This window comes from Anopheles aquasalis, chromosome 3, assembly GCF_943734665.1.
Source record: "Anopheles aquasalis chromosome 3, idAnoAquaMG_Q_19, whole genome shotgun sequence".
Lineage (NCBI taxonomy): Eukaryota > Metazoa > Arthropoda > Insecta > Diptera > Culicidae > Anopheles > Anopheles aquasalis.
In genome coordinates, this window is record NC_064878.1 from 10,870,001 (window position 1) to 10,890,420 (window position 20,420).

Here is a 20,420-nt window from a genome sequence, read left to right on the forward strand (position 1 = left end):
GTTTTTGTTAAGAGGATAATGCAGATTGCGTGATAAATCGCCATCCCTTCGATGGCGGGACTTCCTTCCTTGCGGTTTGACAGAATTCTTTGGCCAGTGAGGAGGAGGAGAAGGATAAGGAGAGATAAAATTTATGACTTAGCGAGTTGATGGCGTTGGAATGTTTGGGAGTTTGATGAACTCGCTTAATGCGAGGGGGTTTTGTGTGTTATTTCCAGGTATTTCGCACTTTTATGCCGGTTCTGCGATCGCAAACGAAGTGAAAAAGTGTTACAAAGTCATCCATTTTGCGAGTAAAAAATAAAAGAATTACTAATCAGTGCCACACGGTGCGTATTTGGTTAATTTGCTTCAAAAGACTTCAACCACTGGTGAAGCGACGAACCCGATAATGAGTTTTTGATACAAAAAAGGTCGAAAAGCCGAACAATACAATGAAAAAAGTGTTTCAAAATCATCGAAATATCGAATAATAAACAATAGAATCACTAATCTACACCGCAGGGCGTGTTTCCGATTAAATCACTTCAAAAGACTTCAACAGCCGGTAAAGCGACGAACCCGATAAAATGTTTGTGATGATACAAAAAAATGCTGGAAAAGTTAAAAAACAAAGTGAAAAAGTATTATAAAATCATCCACATATCGAATAATGAACAAAAGAATCACCAATCTGCGCCAAACGGTGCGTCTTTGCTTAATTCACATCAAAAGACTTCAACAGGGCAGTGAAGCGACGAACCCGATTAAACGACGATACCATTCATTTGCCGGATGCTCTCTGGGTTCGCAAAAATCGTGGAACGAGTATTCCGAACGCCCAAAGTTACCGTGCTGCGGTGCAAATTGACCGAAAATTCGCTTCACTTGCTTTATCGTTTCAGTGATCTGGTTATTCCTGTTGAGCGATTTCACTTTTACGCTCTCCGACGATCGTGTTGCCCTGACGTACCGGGAGCAGGAGAAAGAAAGTCATTTTCTCGCTGTTGTCTGGAGCCCCGGGGATTGTACGAAGTCATATGGAATGCCAGGACGTTGACAAGCTCGAAGCTACAGTGAAGAAAAATGTTAATAAATGCCCGGTTGAGAAAACACAAATTAATGATTTATTTTATCGGTAAAAAGCATCATTAACGCACACTATTACACATTTCCCTTTCGAAAATCTGTATAAAATTAGACTTTGGTTGAAAAATCACAATCTACAGGACATTAGAAATCAACAAGCAACTGCAGCTGCAACGTGCAACCGATCGTGTTCTGATCGATTTCTATTTCCCCTTCGCGGCCACTCAATCGCCGGTGAGCTCCCCTCGGATAGTGGGGCTATACTGCGGGGCTCCACTGATCGTGCTGCAGTCGATCGTGTTGTTCGGTTGATCACTCGTGCCCCGCCGGTCCATGGGAAAGTGAGTGCCACTCTGGTGAGTAAGGGTCCACGACGGGCATTGAAAGAAATTCACCACGGTTCTCTCCGTGTTGCGGTTCCCGTGGTAGCATAGCATAAGCCAAAGACGACGACTGGGACGACCGTGGCCACGACGATTGCCGCACCGTCCATTGGTGACCGTCAATCTGTTCGCACTCAGCAGGCTTTCGGCTCGATCGAGTGTTCGCTCTCTCTCTCCGTCTTGCGACTCGCGTTCCCTTTCATACCTTCGCAGCAGCAACATTTGCCGTGGTTGGCAGACAGTGCGGCATTGCTCACAACTCACCATCACCACCACCACCACCACCACCATTGCCATCATTGATCGCGACACCGCGACGGAACGCGACGCTTCGCGCGTATGATTCAGTGCCAGACGTTGGCTGCTTCAGTGCTAGACGTTAGTCGAGCCACACGCGTTTAGTCGTCCAAGATCGTGCAGCCCGTGTGCAAACATTCCCGATTGCCCGAGAGCCCGTGAGGATTCCTCCAGTGCTCCAGCTGAAATCATTGCGCACTATCGTTGCAGATAGTGCAACAGAGAGAAAGAACGTTTCACAGATTGTGTAATTGACGCAGGATCGGTGTGCCAGGATTGCAAGGAATTTAGGAAAAATTCTTCATCGAATCCACGAGCAAAAGACCCTTGGTTTGAGCGCCGCCATCGTCGTCGTTGTCGCGCGTTTGCGATTTCTCGTCGGCTCGGTAGTCGATCGACGAGATTGCGGTGAGATCGCGTACAAACGGGACTTGACAGTGACAGTGAAATTTCAAAGTCGAAACCCAACCTGCTCCCGTTCGCCGCGTGCCTTTCGCTTTCGTTTCGCACCGCACCGCCAGCCACGCGGTGCCAGCATCCAACCGATCAGTGGGCTGCCCAAAGGGAAAGCGAACTCTGGGTGCATTCGTTCTACGGGCACTGCAGCCTTCAGTGGCTGCAGCGTGTGCTTTCTCTGAACAGACAGAATCGGACGGTCGGCCAGCAAGCGTATCGAAGACGAAGGTGGCAATCGAGAGGAGTTGGTGACGCTGGTTGGTGGCGTAACTGTACCGTTGGACCGTGGGGTGTGTGCTTTCGTGTGCGTGTTTCTGTTTGGTGAATGTGAGTTGTTTTGGGACTGACTCGGTTCGGTGTGTTCGGTGCGCTTTCGTGCTTTCTTCTGCTTCATCTGGGTGTTCGCGTGCGCGATCGAGCCGCGGACTGACTCTCGTCGCAGTGTGTAGCAGAAGGTGAAAGAAATTTCCACCCCTTTCCCCGTTTCCATCTTCAACGGCCGCACCTTTGGGGGTACGGCCACGCACGCTTGTGAGACGCTTCCTCTTGCCCCGGGGGGACCGCGTCCATAATACTTTCTTCCTCCGTTTGCGCGGCGCTTGACTTGACTCGCGCGGCGCAACTGTGAGCGGAAGAGGAACGCGACATCGCGACGTTGCTTGTTGTCGGTGTTTTCGATTCGCTTCCGGTTCGATTCGTTTGCCGGTGTAAGGTGCATACCAGCGGTTTGCGCTTAGTGAGTGATCGTTGCCCGCGGCGGATTAGGTGTTTGCTTCTTAGAAAGGTAGGTTTCCGTGGCGAGATTTTCACTTCCACTTTGTTGACAAACAGATGAGAAAATGAAAAGAACCGAGTGGGAAAGAAAGTTAGTTTTTAAATTACTAGAATTAATAGCTTTTTAACCAGTCTTTATCATAAGCAAAGCATTAGCAAAGATGATTTGCCATTTTAAAATAGTTTAAACAGCAAAAAGAAGCATTTAATCGTTCACTAGGGTAAACATGAATGAGTTATTGATCTCTATCACCGCTTATTCAGTTCCAAAGACTCTCTTCCCTTATTTGCGCTTTGAAACAATACCAACCATAACTAGGGGGCGCCTGGCAAATAATGATAGTGATCGCCAAATATGGCCACACCGTGCTCGTGAAGCCCCAGAACCTGGGAAACGATTGCTCTTTAATCGTCAAATGTCGTCGCCGATGGCTTTTCGCAACACCTTCACGATCACGATCAAATCACTGCTCCGTTCCGTTCCCGATCCCGATTTCGACGGTCTTTCGATCGGTGTGGCGTGGCGGTGGTCGCCGTTCTTGATCGCGATTGTTGTGCAAATGCTTGCGCGATGCTCACCACCACCACCACCAGCAGCAGCAGCGTGGATGCAATTCGCGCCTCTCCTTGCCGCACGCTGCACGCTAATGAACGATCGGTGAGGACGCAATCGAACTTCGCTCCATCGCGGTGCGCTATGCGGTTGACTGACGGACCGGAGTTTGGCGAACTGTTAGCAAAGTAAATGAAGACGGTGCCGTGGCCAAGGGTTGGGCCCTAGTTTTGCCCGTGCCTTCGTATCCGTTGGCCAGTGTTTGGGTGTAGGTGTTGAGACAGACGAGACAGGCGCCTGCGCGGCGAGACACCGAAAGTCGGTCGACGGTCGGTATCGATTTGCTAACAAGTGACTAACCGGCGTACTAGTGCTGGCTAGCCGGTCGCACACATAAGCGTGCACGGTGCGTTCATAATCGATTTCGTTGCCATCGATCGCGTGCTGATCGATGGTGGATGGTAGCGCATCGTGGTTTATAGCTTCATTAGCGTCGGAATGGATCCCGCGGAGATGATTTAGAAGGTGTTGCTGTTATTCAACCAGAGCCAAACAAGGTGGAGAAGGCTCATTAACTCTCATCCTAACCAATTTGGAAGAGATAAAACATTCGCGGAAGCTCTTTGTGCTTGCGTGTGTTATGTAAAAGGATTTTTTTTGGGAATTTGTTTCATCAAAAACCTTGCGTGTTACTAAAAAACGCAGAAATGAACGCCAAAACAGCCTAGACGCCATCGCCATCTCGCTCGTAGAATGGTGGATATTATGTCATTAGACTTTGATGACGTCGCGATCGCTCACGATTGCAAGCGATCCCTTCTTAAAAGAAGTATCACGCTAAGTGAGCCATCCATTGTCGACACGTGCGTCTAGGCTTGCAACCATTGCTTTTTTTTATTGCTTTTCATCATCGCCATCCTCCTGCTCATCATCATCATCATCACGCGTAATGCGCGCGGGAATTTTCGGTGCAGTGGATTTTTTCGGCAACGTGCTAACTGTAACAACAATGCGATCGTAAAATCCGCCCCTTTGCGCAGATGCTCCGCTTCCCATAGTTAAGTGATGAGCCCCGTATTGAGTGTCAGAAGGAAAATAGCGGCGACGATGATGGTGGTCTCTGCCATTGAAGGTGTTAGATCTGCGCAACCGGCATTACGTCAAAGCAAATTCAAAAACCGGGGAGGGGTGCCAAAAATCTCTCACCAATTGATCACCGCGTGGTTCGTGCGGTCGGCAGTACCGAAAGTGAAATTTCGTGCGAAAGAAACACAGGAACCGGCTTTGCCATTCCACACTTCCTTCTGTTACTCCCCATTTTCTGGCCCTGAGCTTCGTTTCGCGTTGTTTGTTTTCTTCTCGAACGTTTTTTTTTATTGGCAATAGAATGGCAAGCTGGCAGGTTGGTTGGTTGTTTAGGAAATGTGAACGACGACGCCCTGACGATCGCGCACTCACAGGTGGCCGGATGATGGTGAATGGACTGGGGTGGCTGGAAGATTTATTGATTCACGTTACCACCGCTCTCTAAGCTACCACTTCAATTTACACCTGTTCCAGTGACAGGGCCAGGATAATTGTGCGGTCGGAGATTGATGGCTTTCACAAACGCGAGTTTCGCGCGACGCAGGTGCTTTACGTTTGAGCTCCGTTTTCACCGATTTATTGCACTGCGAAACCCCGGTTTTGTGGAGGAAAATCTTGTTGCTTCGAGGAAAAGACAGTTTATCATCTGAAATGTAAACTTTGGTAATATAATTAAAGTGAAGCGAGAGTGACGGACACAATCTATCATTTCAATCATTTCAATCTTCCAAACTACCTGGGAAGCGATATGCATGCTATCGCTGCATGCTTGAAGTGATTGTTTTGCCAAATCCGATGAGCTGGAACGTAAGGTTTCGGGATGTTGTGTTTCCGCGTGCGTTATGTAGAAAGTATTTCGCAAACCGGAGGAGGGAAAAATGGAAAGTATAATACCCGAACCACGACGATCGCGAGATCATAGATCTCTCAAGAAGATTGCGAACGTCGGCTCGATGGAAACGGGCGTTCAAACAATTGTCTTCGTTTTAACTGGCCAGCACGTGGCGTTCCCTAGGGTTGCATCGCCCGAAGGTGGCCTGAAAGATACACGGAACCAACGTAAGGAGACACAGAGAGAGAGTGAGAGTGAAGCAATATTTGCGTCTCCTCAACGATCGCGGCCTTTTTTTTACTTTTCATTTCATTCGACCTCCAGGTCCACCACGCGGTCAAAACGGCGCGAACCGGTCAATCGCGACCGGCCACGGCCAACGTGGCGAGTGAAAGTTGTGCCTCACGACCGTTTCGTCCTCGTCTTCGTCCCCCCTTGCAAGCCTACCGATTCGTTTCCGTTTTCTCACTCACGCGGGAGGCTGCAAGTGATGATCGTTTTATGCGCGATCGAGCAGCAGCCACGGCAGCCACGGCAGCTGTTTCGCTGCTGCTCGTGATTCAAGCATCATCTTCACTTCACCTTCGATGCCATCGAACCGGCGCGCCTCACCGAAGGTTTCGGCCAATCCGCGGGGGGGCCAACGATCTGGCGATAATTGGACCTGAAAGCACTGGCGAAACCGAACAAAATAAAAATAAAAAAAAAACTTCCAAGACATCGAAACCGTCTCGATGGTCACGGTCTTCACACGAGATCAGCTGCTGGCGCTACTCGCGTGAATTATTAACTCGTGCTTGCGATCGTGAGCAGCAACGCGCGCCAAACGCGTCAACACTTCAACACCAGCAGCAGCAGCAGCAGCGAGCCATCATCATAAATCTTCTCGAATCCCGGATCCCCGGGAATGGTAAATCCGGTCCGGGAATTCGAAATTAAAACAAATCGAAGCGCAAAAAAAAACTATCAAAACAATTACTCAGCCCACCCTTGGTCTTTAGTGCGATTTATTGGTTTTTGCACGTAATCGAGGCCATAAATTAGATGCTCCTGCTCCCGATCGCCCGGTTGCTGGCACGGTTTTTGCACCAGTTTTACGACTTTAGTTATCGGGGCGCTATTTTATTTGACTTTTTTTTTTTTATATTCAGTATTTCTTGTTTGCGCGCCCCACAACTACCGCAAGCCAATCCATTTTCAAAGTTCCAGTGAGTGTGTGTTTTGCATGAGCCGCAAGCCGCAAAGCATAAAGTTAACTTTATTGGCTATTGACAGACAAACTTTATTTTAACGCTTTTCATGAACCACGAGCGTAATAACGAGCATCTGCAGGGAAGTTTTTTGAATTACGGTGCATCGATATCGGTTTTTCAGTCTCTCAACCACTACCTAATGGTTGTTTGTCACCAGCAGCAGTAGCAGCAGCAGCAGCAGTCGTGGTCGTTCGATAAATATTCCGATTTTTTTTAAATGTATTTACTCATGTGGCGTGCGGGGGTTTTCTGTGTTTGCTATTCGAGTGTGAATCCTCCTCATCAACTGGCCAAGTGCCGTTTTTGCTTGATTGCAAATTGTGACAAACACTCCAACAAAGTGTCCTCAAAGTGGGAAAAGTGAATCCACTCGAGTAGAAAAAGCGTTTGCTAAAAAACTATCTCTTCACGGTTTCACTTTTCCAGTAAACACAGCGCGCGAACGAGTGCAAGTAGATTAATTGTATTTGATCGGAGCGGATTCGCGGATTCAATATCATGCGCACTCGCTGGCATGGACTCCATTCGAAACCTTAGCCGTAGAACCGCCACCTCAGCTGCGAACTGTGTGAACCATTTGGAAATGGTTAATGATTAATGATAGTGCACCGGATGGCCGTCGCGCTGCCGCCGTCGTCTAAAAGGCGACTGTCTCGTGTCTCGTAAAATTAACGCCTCACTCACAGCCCCGGTACCAAGCGGGCTTACCTTAGATCAGCTCGATCCTGGGCCCAACCAAGACCAAGACACCCCGTCTTAGGTGAGCCTCGATGTGAAGGTTTATGATTAATAACCGTATGAAATTCCAATGAGTAATTACAACGTGCAGGCGGTGCACGCGGGAACGAGCCTGGACTAACAATGACTAGCATCACCAGGCGGGTGCCAGAGAGAAAGGGAAAAAGGTACGGGAGGTCGCGTCTGGCCTGGCCAATTCAATCATTTCGATAAACGCAAAATTGTGCCTGCCTGGAAGGTGGAAGTTTACTGTCAATTGGTGGCGGCTCCTTTCGCTCCGCCGTGCGATCGTTGAAAGAAAATCAATCGCAATGTCCTGCGGCCACCAGCCAGGGCGGACTGCTTGCTTCACCAGGACAACCGGCTGTCTAGAACCGCGAGCACCACGTTAGAATGAGTGATGTTTTCCGGCCCTCCGGTGGTTTTTTCGTCTTCCAATGTTGCTTTGACACGTATTGTTGATTTTATAATTAGCTGTAGGCATAAAGGGACCGATCGAGACAAATGAGGCGGTATCATTAGTGTAATATGTTGATAATTTGTCGCTCTATTTGACGTTTCGATAATGAACGGTCAGTGAATCGCAAGGCTGTCAAAATATGGCTCTAATCGAAGGGAATCCGATTCGGAATTAGTGTCGCAAACCTTAGTTCCCAGATACTAACTCTTAGTCCCCGGTCGGTTGTTGGTTGCATAATTTCCACAATGCATTTGTTATTCTGTTGTAGCGTCACGCGTTGCACGCGATTCGTGGACCCATTTCTCACGCACCTCTCGTATCTGCCCATAAATTACGCGCGAAAAAGACTTGAGCTCGCACGAACCTCCCAAAAAACATGACGCTGCCTTCCGATGTTTGCGTTAACGGACGTTTGGAGCGTTCAATCAGCAACCCCGTCCAGACGGCGCGACTGCGTCTCTATAATTTCGGTCAACAAAGGTAACCTTTTCCGGCCATAAAGGTCCCCGGCCAGCGACGAGGGGAAAGGGTAAGCGAAGCGAAGTGATCTTCAAATCCCTATTTCCTGGCGGGTGTCTTAAACACAGGCCAACTCACTCGGTTCGATCTTTGGCGGGACTAAGCGGCTAAGAGAAATTTGTAATCGAACCAACCGCCCCCCCCCCCTCCCCCGGCTCCGGGGATTGCATCATCGCTTGTTGGAAGTTGATTTGATGCGCGCGTTCGTGGGGGTGAGCCGCTGTGGCCACTAGACGCCGTGCCGTATGACTTCATAATGTGTTTTGGGGTGAGAGGTTTTTTTTTTCGTAGAAACGTGCATCGATCGTGTCGTTAGCTAGGCGCGATAGATGTGATATGAGCCTCAGAAAGAGAAGGTGGTGGTTAGGGTGGAAGAGATGCTTTCTTCCCGGTCCCTGGGCGTCAGGAATGTGGCGCTCCAAACGGTTTGTTCGATGGGCGCACGATGGTGAGAAGATAAATCGTTTCCTGAAGCGGATCATTACTCCAAGCTGAGCCACGATAGCGATAGGGAAAGGGATGATGACGCGAGCTATGCTTATATGTTTGATGATGAATAATCATTATGGGGGACCGATTTGTTCGGTGATTTTGTTTGCTTAGCCCAATAGGTTACCGGTGGAGGGTGTTGTTTGAACAAAAATCAAACAAACATGACCCGGAGGATGGTGCTGCAACATTCGAAGCCGTTTATCGATTGTGAAAGAGGAATGTTTGGAGTGTCATGATCAGTGTTAGATGTAGAACGCATCATTAACACGAAAAACACAAAACAGAGGACGTGAGTATGATCGATTGGTTAGATATTTGAGAAGCCAAAAAAACAGACAAAACGTTTCTAACTCTGAGCGTACAATTATGAAACAACTGCCGGCAACGGATCATTGGATCATTCTCATAACGACCGTTTACTGTGCTGGTGGTCTTCGGTGAGGACACCACTGGGTGTCGTTACATGAGCTTCTATTGCGACTCCCTGAAACTCGTTGTTACGTACCACCACGCACCACGGCAGTGGCGGCTGCGGCGTCACGCCGGTAGCACCACTCGCATTGGGCACACGATTTAGTCTTCGATTATGGTCTTCGATTATAGAATGCGATTTGGGTCGAATGTCATGGACATAAACATGCGTCCAGGACCATTAGCATCGTCCAGTCGGCACGGTAGACGGTTGGCATCATCGTCACAGCGCCGTTGGTGAAATGCTTGCACGTACCTGACCTGACCGCAAATTTCGTAATCGGCATCGGTGAGGCCCGGTTTGCTGCTTCTCCTAATTTTATGGTCATCCCCTATTCCTACGCCAATTCCCGTCTACCGAGAAAGAGAGACCGCACCGCGTGTATGCTCGCGAGAAAGCACGATCAACCGATCGAGCGGACGAGCTTTCTTTTTTAGTGTCTCTGTGTGTGCGTCGCGAGAGGATCGCGAAAAAAGATGCGCGCGCGCGCGAAACACCCCAACTCGTCGTCTGATCGAGTTGAATGACACCGTGGAGGCAGCTGTGACGCGATCGCACCCAGGCCGGTTACCGGTTTTATTTTCTCTGTTTTTATCACCGTTTCGCGGCACATTATTTAAATTCCAAACTATGGACCAAGGGGTGCACTCGCGCTGGACAAAATTAGCAAACGATCGAACCGTGTGCGAAGGTCGCCCGGCGCCGCTTGGGTACCGTTATTCCGCGGAGATGAGCGTTGGTGTTGAGGTGTTGATTTGCATTCGTTCGCTTCGTGGCGGGAGGTGTTCAAATCGCCGATCGCGTCTCGCTTTCGTTTTACGTAATGCTACAGATCGGATTGGTCGCCTGTGTCTTCTTCTTGATCGTCACGCGACGTTTTCGTCTTCGAAAGGAACCGGAATGATGACGAGCACAGTGTCTAAGAGACACGCTGTGGCTTATGAGTTCAATGCACCCCATTTTAATCTGAATCTTCGTTCTTTCGATCAAATGTATTCGGTTCTGTGTTCAGCGATGTCGATCTGTGATTGTCCATCACTGCCGGAACTAACTAAAAACACGCCATCCGAATCGTTTAACCTTAACATTGAAACCGAATCCTCATCGGCATCGCAATGTCTCGGTGCACTTTGGCGAGAGCATAAAGTGACGGCTTATGACCACCAGTCAGTGGCTCTTCCTTATCGTCGATTCACCGGTGGAGGTGATTGTATTTTGATGCCGGTAGTAAAGTTGTCACGCCGTCGCGAATTATGTTCCACAGTGAGCGTGTCACGGAGTGGAGCGTGAACATGTGCGCCGTGACCCTCGCATTGGATCATGTACTGATGTCGCTGTTTAATTGCTTGCTAGCTGGGTGCTTTATGCGCTTTGTTTCATGTTTTTTCTTGGTTGGTTGGTTGGTCTTTTGTCTTTGTCCAAATCGGTCGATCACGGTAGGACAGTAGGATTGTCCTTTTTTAGAGTGGGACGACCTTCCGGGGTTTTTTGTGAGGTAGCAATGTTTATCACGAATATTTTTGGTGCCCTGAAGCGTAGAAAATGCTCACTCCATGCATGTGTGTTCCGAAGAGGAGAGACACCAGGTAAGGTGTGCGAGCGAAAGGCGCACGAGATTGCATCGCGCGAGCACAGAGAGCCTTCCGAGATGGTAATTAGCGATCATTAGTAAATGATGTAATTTGCTCAAGTTTAATTATGACACAAACTTGTGCGGTTCATACGACTGTTTCCCTTTTCGACGATGAAACGGTGGCAGCCAGCAAAATGGTGGCATGATAATTTATTACATATTTCTCCTCCTCTGCTCGGGCAATAGAGCGCACGAGATCGAACACAGATGGAACATCGCCAGTCGTTCCGGGAGTCGTTCGTCGACTCTCGTCTCGCAAGCCAGCTAATTATTCAAACGAAATTGCGTCGCCATGTGCGCGGTTTAATGAGATCAGCAACAAATATTAGCACGCACAACTCACACCAATTTGTCGATGTGTGTGCCCGTGTGTCTGTGATCGGATCGAGGCGAGGATTAATGAGACATTGCCTGGCACGGACACGGTTTTCCCTGGTTGGTTCTGTGTGCACTTCATCATCATCATCATCATCATCGTGAGGGACTCTAATCAGTCGAGGCAGCAAGGCAGACAGTCGTGAGACAAGCACTCACATGCCACGTTGGTTTTCTAATATTTGGTTAGTAAATCTAAAATCGTGCCCCGGCGGTCGAGCACGGTTCTCGAAGGAATTTGTAACCAATAACTAGCTCTGGCCCTGCCTGTGCTATCAATCATTGGCAGCAATAGTCTGCGGTGGCGAGGGGTGATTACATTTCTCCGGCCGTCTCTAATTATGCGAGTCGTGGAATGGTAATTTGTGCAGTGAGTCGATTTTTCAATTTCCCGCCAGGAAAAACTACGCTACTTGGTGCTCGTGCTGGTGGTGGAAACTGCGTGAAATCACTCAAAAACCCGGCGGTTGGAGGGGTTTTAGGGTCTTTGCGAGGAGAAAGTGAAAACGCAAAGCCACTAATTGGGCTTTGGGGGCGAACGGTCGCTCGATTTCGACTGATTGGCTGCGTCTTGTGGCCTAGAGATCAGTATTTTTTTTCTTGCCCTTCGCCCGCCCTCTCTGGTGGTGCATTTTCTCTCTTTCTCTCTTGAGTGGAAAGCGCTCGCACCCCACCGGTTGCACAAAACGATCGATCACAACAACAATCGACGCAACCAGCGGCACGTTGGCGGTGCAATCGTCTCGTTGTGTCGCGTGCCCCGGGCCACCGGGCCCCCGGGAGTCGGTTTCGATGAGAAGCGTGACCATAGCGTGCGCACGAGGGCGATGGCGTGAAAAGTTGGATTTGATCGCGATCATAGCGGAGGAAAAGCTTAAGGATCGCGCACAGTGCCGCAAGTCGCCCGGACCACTAGAGCGTGGCGTGCCGCTGATGCAATTGGTGTGGCGTGCTGTGAAGTTACTTTTTGGGGTCAGTCTCTCATTGGGGCGCTGAGCTGCGCTGGAAAATGGAGCAAATCACGACAGCAAGACGCAAGATGCAAGAGATGGCGAGTTGGGTTATTAGGTTTGTAGCGAAAACAAATAAATAAACAAGGTGCCGGTCCGGTGGTCCGGCCGGTTGTGGTCAGTGTTTAGACACAATAGCGCAATGCCTGCGTGAGTGAGAAAGTTTGCTTGGGAAATGGTGTCAATTGGACAGTGACACAGTGATGGCTATCAAGTTCATACGCTTGTCCTTTGGGGCAGTGCTTGACAGCAGCACTGATTGATTTGTCTTAATATTTTGACGCATTGAGCTGGAATTTTATGACTTATTGTTTGATTGTTTATTAACTAAAATAAAACTGTTATCATTTGATGTTTGAAACAATAACTTTTCTTTTAAGGGGGGACTTCGGTATTTTTGGGCCAAAAAAAGGCCTTTTTTGACGATTTTTTGTGACGTAACCATTCAACTTTATTTATGCAAATAAATGGCATATTAATCTACAACTTTTGAGGAATATTTGATATAGTTTTGAGCAACATTCATGTACAAACTATTCCATGGCATCACATTTTGGTAGGCGTGTCGACGAAAAGTTACTTTTTACGGTGTCCATCGTAGCGACATGACGGATCATCTGAAACATACCAATCGATGTTCGTTAAAAAGGTTATAAGTTTATCTAGGTAACCTCGGAGAGGTTTTGTTGATATTTCAATTTTTCGATTTTTGGCAGTTTTTTGAATTTGAAAAAGTGATGCTTTTTGCGAATCTGCCAACAAAACCGAGCTTTACAGAATTGTTTAAAAAAAAGTATAAACAATTTTAATGATTTCTCGACGGGGTACCTGGCAAAAAGTGTACAGAAATGTACACAAGTAAGTGTTAAAAATTTTAAATCGATCGGCTCAGTAGCTTTTACGGTACAATGGACACCGACTTTGAAAACGTTGGTTTAGGGAAACGCTCCCCAAAGTAACGGGCTGCATGGAGCCTTGTATGAAACGCGGATTTTCAAAAATCTGTATCTTTGTCAGTTTTTCCTCGATTGATCCAAAACTTTTACACAATACTCTTGAAAGGATCAGCATTCAGGGAAAAATGTTAAAAACATGTGTCACAAATAAAAATTAAATACCGAAGTCCCCCCTTAACGAGCTCCACAACACAATAGCGAGAACTGCGAGAAGATCTTTCGTGAGAAATTGAAAGAAAGGTTAAAACTCCATAAAAATCCGTGGCGATAGATCCGTTACATGTGTAGAAACAGAAAATGTTGAGAATCAAAGTCAAAATCCTCGCAATGGAGTTCGGTTAAAATATAGAATTTTGTAGAGCACCTTTAACTTTTCTTTCATTTTTTCGATTTATCTACAAACGCTGCATTACCTTTCCTCATTTCGCACCATTCAGCACACCATCGGGCTGATAATTGTCGAATTCAAATTCCTACTCCTCCTCCTGCGCAAACATTGCGGTCATTCGTTCGTTCACAATCCAGACTTTAGGACTGACACGGCGCTCGATGCTCTTTGCCCTGCATCATAATTGCTTTTCACTAGTGAAACATTATCATTATACTGGCTCGGTTGTTGTTTTATTGTTGTTGCACACATAAATTAATAATTGCCCGCAGGAGGATCAGCAATGGCGACGTGGCCGACACGCATCCAATCCGTACGCACGCATAAACCGGCCAACGAAGAAGCAGCATCGTTACACGCTGGTTGGTAATGAGGAAGTTCCGCAAAGGATGGGGAGAAGGGACGGGGGCCGACATCTGTCTATGTAGCATCGGGATCAGCATCAGGATATCCGGTGGATCAGGATCTGCGGTGTGGTTGGCAATGGATTCGCCATTTGACCGGACAGTCCGGTTGGTCAGGTAGCGGTCAATGGTTATGTTTCAATCAATATTGCATCGCAAATTATAATAACAATACTCGCGATAATGATGGTATCGATAGCAAAGGCAAGTAGGTGTGAGTGCGTTCTCCCAATAATCAGAATGTGGCCGCACGAGTTCGCTTGCGGTTGGTAATCGCTATGTCCACCGTGCCATTGCTGCAATGTCCCGGTTTATCAGCGGGAAAGCATTACAATTCGCATTTCCACTTCGCGTTTGGTAGTAGTGGCCGCGAAGTGCAAACAAACCAACAAACGGCCGGAGAGAAATCGAGACTTTTATTTTCCCCCTCATGAATTGCTCACCGATAAGTGATATCGGTTGCAGTCAATCATTAGTGACGAGTGCCCGAAGCTATATCGGTGCGCTGCGATTGAGTTTTCATCGCTTCACTGCAAAGCCTCGAGGGGCTGCTTCCAGTGTTTGAGGCAGCCGTCGTCTGCAAATACAGATCCAGCTACTGTCCTACGTGAAGTGGCCGCGAAATAAAAGAATTCATTTCGATTGTGTTTGATTTGATCTCGAATTAATTTTTATTTATACGTCAACGCATTCACTCACTCATGAATGAGTTTTTTTCTGTTTTTTTTTTTAAATAAATATTACCAAGTATTTCCTCCCACCTCTCCATGTTCGTATGTTGGTGGAAAATAAAAAAAAAAGGCGAATAAATGAAATGTGAAAGCATTAACAAAAATGGTTCAAATGATTTCAGTTCCTGGTGGCAGGATGTTTGCATTTGCAGCTGCTGGGTATGGAGTGCAATTAATTTCGGGCACCAGCATTACATTCGAATACGGTTTCGAATGTTTGCATCCTTTATGTTGTAATGCGCTTCTATTATTAAACCGCATAAAAGTGCACGAAATGAAAAGAAACATAAAAGCACAAACAGAACGAACAAATGCACTAGCTCTTGGGAAGCAGTTGCGCTCGTATTTACAATGATTTTATGCTCGATGTCGATTGTTTGGTTAGTAAAAAGGCTTTTAAAGGCCTTCATGAACGCCAATGCTCACCGACGGGAGGCACACAGCGGATCGCACGCTCGCGCCGCGAAACAAAGACACTGAAGACGCATTTAAAGTCAAATCAGCATCCGCTTCGCAGATCACGACCACGACCCGGCCAACTGTGATTTGCCTATTCATTAAGTCAAAATGGCTCCGTGAGCCCATCAGAGGAACCACTCCATCACTTCATCGCGGCTGGAAGCGTTTCTCGCTGGCACCGAAGATCCACCGATGGCGCGCGGCTTGAGAAGCTTGGTTCTACTTCACTCCTCTTCACCACCACTCCACCGAACACCGTGGAGGCTCCGGACTGCAAATTGTCATTGCAAAGGGTCTCACCGGTGGTTTTTGCGTCATGGCAGCTCGACTTGACTGTTTTAGGCCCGGACCGAGGGAGAGAATCGTGAAGAACCGTGGCACAATTCGGCTCGGCCCATCATTCCTCTCCCTGGGTCGTGTAATTGTGTAGGAGATGCATTCAAATTGCCACGACGGTGCGACGGTGCCTCGATTTGTTTGTAAAGGTTGTAAATTAATTTACGCGATCGTAGTGGCCACTGGTGTGTGCGCTGCTGAGCATCTGGTCTCTGGTTAGACGGACTGAACGGAACGGAGGAACTCTCCTGACACGATCGACGTTGCCGTCTTGGCAAATGGTGCGGTCACTGGTTGCGGGTGGAACACATGCCGAGGCCAACACAGATCGTTCGCTCGAGATCCAGATGGCCCTCTGGCCTCCAGTCCAGCGACCCTGGCTGCCATGAGTCATATGGCACGCGTCGCTTGTCCATTCTCAAGAAAGGGAGATGAAGAAAAAAAGCGAAGAAAAATGCATTAACGGCTGGGGTCTTGGGCGGAGGTCCGAGCACTTGGGCGCGCGCGTGTGGATCCAATCGAAAAAAGGGGGTCAAGCAGGAGTGAACCACTATTTAACGCGCCCTCAAGCCTGGTGGGGGCCTTAGACTCGTGTCCAGTACGGTACTAAGCCCCGGTGGTCGATTCCGTGGCTGATTTGTGGTGAAGGGCAGCCAGTGGACTGGTGGATCTAATTTATGACCCTGGAAGTGGCATTCCACCCTCGGGGAGGGGAGGGAAGGAACGGTGGATCGACCAAACCCTCCGCTTCGAGTGATTGTGATTCATCGGGTCAGTGGGTCTCAATTCCTTTCGTTTTGTGATAGGCAGGCCGATTCCCCTTGTCTCAGTCGCTTCTAATGGGAGCAAATCACATTTTACTTAGGGATCTGGGGGAGTAAGACCTTACTTTCTCATTGTATCAGCGCCTCAGGTGGCTATTTGGACGAGATGAGTGGCCGGGCAATCACTTGGGATGGAGCGGAGCTTGTGGAGCTGAAAGTACTCGTCGATTCGTAGTTGAAGTTGCTTGATAATCGAAACCGAAAGTGGCTCGATTGGTAGAGGTGCTTGAGGTGGTCGGTATGTGAGTAAGGTCATCCGAGTAGCGGCCAGGTTTGGGCTTTTCTTGAATTCCAAGTGGCACCTGAGCGCTTGTGCTTCGCCACTCTCCGGCAAAAGATGTGCTGCAGGTGGCAGCTACACTTTGAGAGATTGTTTTACATATCAATAGAAATAGACCGCTCGAAAGAAGTGTCTGCAAGCATAAACAAATACGAGATTCAAATGCTTCAAGCAAATGCGAAGTCCAAGGAAAGATGTCGATGATTTTGCAACTCAAGATGACGACTTTAATTCCTCGCCGTTGATTCTTTCGATTGAGTATCAAAGTGAAATCGCAGTTTGTTCTCTAATGCTGACCACTAACAATATTCATAAGTTGTTGCAAAAACGTAGCTAATGACGCTGACGGCTCACCCGTCCACAAGCGCAGCACAGAAGCGTGAAACCAGCTGAGCGTGAGCTTCCAACTACAAATCTCCCCCGGCTGTCCATTAATTAACGTTATGACGAAAGAACGTCAAATCAACAAACGTGCACCCGCTTCTGACGCGAGCAAACAAAATCGAAAGTTGCGGAAACGATTGAAATAACTTTGCCCGTGCAGCCCGCGAAGCGTGACTTTGGTTGCCGTGCAACCGACACTAAATTTACAATTACGAAAATCGGTGAAGTGGTTGGAATGTTTCCTTCTTCTGCTTCTTCACCGCAAGGCGACGCTCGTGACCATCGTTGCAGAACCTTCTTGCCCGAACACTCCAAAGGAACAAAATGCCGCATTCGTTTCGGTCGCAAAAAGTTGTTGCCAGTGGAAAACCACCGAGAGGTGAGGTGGCAGTCTTGCATTGTAAAGCGATAAAAAATCAAAATCTCCACCTCAGGGAGGTTCTCATTAAACCGCGCCGATCGATGACGGAAGCTCGTCCATTACTAATCACCCGCGATCACGGATTAGTGGGTTGCGGGAGGGAGTGTGTTTGCGATCCTCGATCGTAGCGGAACTCCTCACTTCTGTGGAGAACCCATTGGTGTTGTTGGTGTTTATTGGATGCAGGGTTCGGAAGTCAAGTCCGGGATATTGGATCGGATTTATTGATCCACGAGTTGATGAGACATCATCGGGGGTTGCTCGCCTCAGGTCACGGCACTGGTTATTAAAAATGAAATGACCACCGTAAATCCCAAACCTGGACACCTATGAGAAGTGATTTCCGATTTATTATTTTATCCCAAGCTTGGCCGTTTGTGCCTTAGTGTTAGATTAGTTGTGGCCACGCGGTACGGACGGGTTTTGGCGGTCAAACCATTCGGATTTCGATCGCACCACTCCACAAAAGGCAATTGCGTTTGTGCCTTCAAACGATCAATCGATCGATCGACTTCCGTGTTCCGTGGCGGCGGCAATGATGGATGGAAGGTTTCGGTCACAAGAACATCAAATCAATTAATGTGTTCCAGTTTATGTCCTTCATTATTGGTTAGTACCCACATCCTGGCACCATTAGGAAGGGAGTTTGAGGGCTGAGGAGGGCCATTTTGCTTCGTTTTTTGCTCCTCCCCATAAAACGTGTTGCTACATGTTGTGCGTAGCTGAAGGTTAGTGTATCGCCAACACGCAAAAAAATGGTTGTAGATCAGTTTTTTTTGTTGCTACTCTGCCGCGACCACAAACACACCACGCAATGGACAGTTACTCATCAATGTACAGTGTGCCAATGATGGGTGTAATTATTCATCATTGCAGCATTGCAGCATTGCACCTAATCAATTATGCAACTACCGATTCACACCACCAAGTGTCCTATTAGCTAATCAGGCTTAAAATTAACTTTTCTAATCGGTAAATAAACGCCAGTAAGTGACAGCAAACAGAGAGAGAGAGAGACGGGCCAGTTGCCAGTCAGTTGTTTGCTTGTTGAGCTTTGGTTGAGCGATTTTTCAGTGGATCAACAGCACTGTTGATTGATCGGAATGACGTTTGTCAATCACTGGGATGGGACGACCGATACATCGCCCCATGGTGGTCAATCACTGACCACCGATGGTGTTTGACATTGAAAAGCGTTGGACTCGCTCCCTCTGTTGCTCTCTGGTTAGTGTTGGCGCATTATTTTTGTGATGAATTATTAATGAAATGCAGCAATTGTTAGTGATCGAAGGGAGTCAAGTCGGGTGTCCCGGAAGGTTCTTCATATTTTTCCTACCTCCTGCACTGCAACGAGCGCAGTTTAAGACGATGCGCTCCTTGAAGGTGGAGATGATGCTTCTTTGTAAAAGCTGCAACCCTCAGCAGAAGACGCGGCTGTCATCACTCGTTGGGCTGATTTGACGGCTGTTGGATGACATTTTCCCTCCCTTTTCCGTTCGAGGGCTCTTCTCTTTCTCCTTCTACCATTGTTGGTGGTGCTGCTTCTGCTGCAACATATTCAAATCTCCGCCCTTCACAAAACCTTTTCGCTTGAAAGCTTCATCGCGTGCACCGCCACGCGACTCCCCGTCTGAAGGTGCACTTCAGTGGCGACGTAAGAAAAACCCTTAAAAAGCCTCTTCACGGTCCGTAAGAGAGTGGTCCGTAAGTAAAATGAATTATGCACCGAGGTGCACACAATTGCGCAGTGCGGTTGCAGTTGCAGTGTTGGATTGTTACATAAAGAAGAGTGGGGACCGCATTATGTAGTGGCGCTATTTTGAGCGCCCGAAAATCCACTTGGAATGTGAGCGTTGGGAGTGCCACAAAAATTGTTCGTTTGAAGGAAAAAAACAATAGAGAGCAAACATATAAATCACGAGCAACACGTCAAGATCACCAGCAGGGCTGATAAGTTTCTCACCTCGCACCACCAGAGGTAAGAAAGAATCAACTGTAACGACAACAATTGAGTGATACAAACACACCCACCCGAAGCACGTAACAATGCAGGCAAATGAAGGCCTTTCCGGCGAATCAACACTCTCAATCTCTGGCTCAAGCGCGAGCGCGCGCGCGCGCCCACGTGGCCGCACAGAACGAGAAGAGTTCCCGGGGTGCCTTTTTGGGGTCGTTAATCATAAATGCTGTGGCCGTTTTTTCCAGCTTTTGTTTTTTTTCTCTCCTCCTCTCTCTTTCCTTCCTCTCTGTTGGTTTCTGTTGTTTAATTAATTACAAACAGTGCGCCACGAGCGAAGTAAAGGGGAGTGGGTTTAGTCGTCGGTTGGTCGCAAGATGGTCGCGGGCTGATTTCCCGCGGCAGAAACGCGGCCAAGTGCACCGCCGAGAGAAGTAGCAACGGTACCACAGCCCCAGCAGAGTCAGCAGCAGCTCGTTCAGCGTTACGACAACCGCTAATTGTTGCAACCGCACGTAGCGAGGCGTTAAAAGGTGCGCCCTCTCGAGCCGTGGTGGGTGGGCGCCTTTTGGAATGTACGATGCAGCTTGCGCACACCCTGGATTGCATCATTGGATGCATTTTTTTTGCTTTTATTTTTTTTTGGGATGGGTTCTTTCCATTTTGGGAATTTTTTCTGAGGTTTTTGGCAACCAAGAATCATCGTCGTCGGTTTCGTTCGGACAAAAAGCAAACTCTCGGTCTGATCCGGCCAAGGGTGTCGTGTCATCGTCGCAAATATATGACGTCAGGCAAAAGCTCATCACTGATGCGCAGTGGCCAGTGGGAACTTGTGACACCGTCGGTGTTTTGTGAGAATTCAAAGACGTTTTGGGACGC

At 48.1% G+C, this 20,420-nt stretch overlaps 1 protein-coding gene across 3 annotated transcripts in view; it reads left to right on the forward strand.

Moving 5' to 3' along the window:
* The first annotated feature begins 2,005 nt into the window (after window positions 1-2,005).
* The window catches only part of LOC126577156 (titin), a 121,157-nt gene continuing 102,742 nt past the window's right edge, over window positions 2,006-20,420 (forward strand). For 2 of the 3 annotated variants that reach the window (XM_050238590.1, XM_050238591.1), the window contains exon 1: window positions 2,867-2,988. The gene's annotated coding sequence lies outside the window, so the exon portion shown is untranslated. Of the gene's footprint in view, window positions 2,989-20,420 lie in introns of all 3 variants that reach the window. The other variant, XM_050238592.1, reaches the window with a different exon arrangement.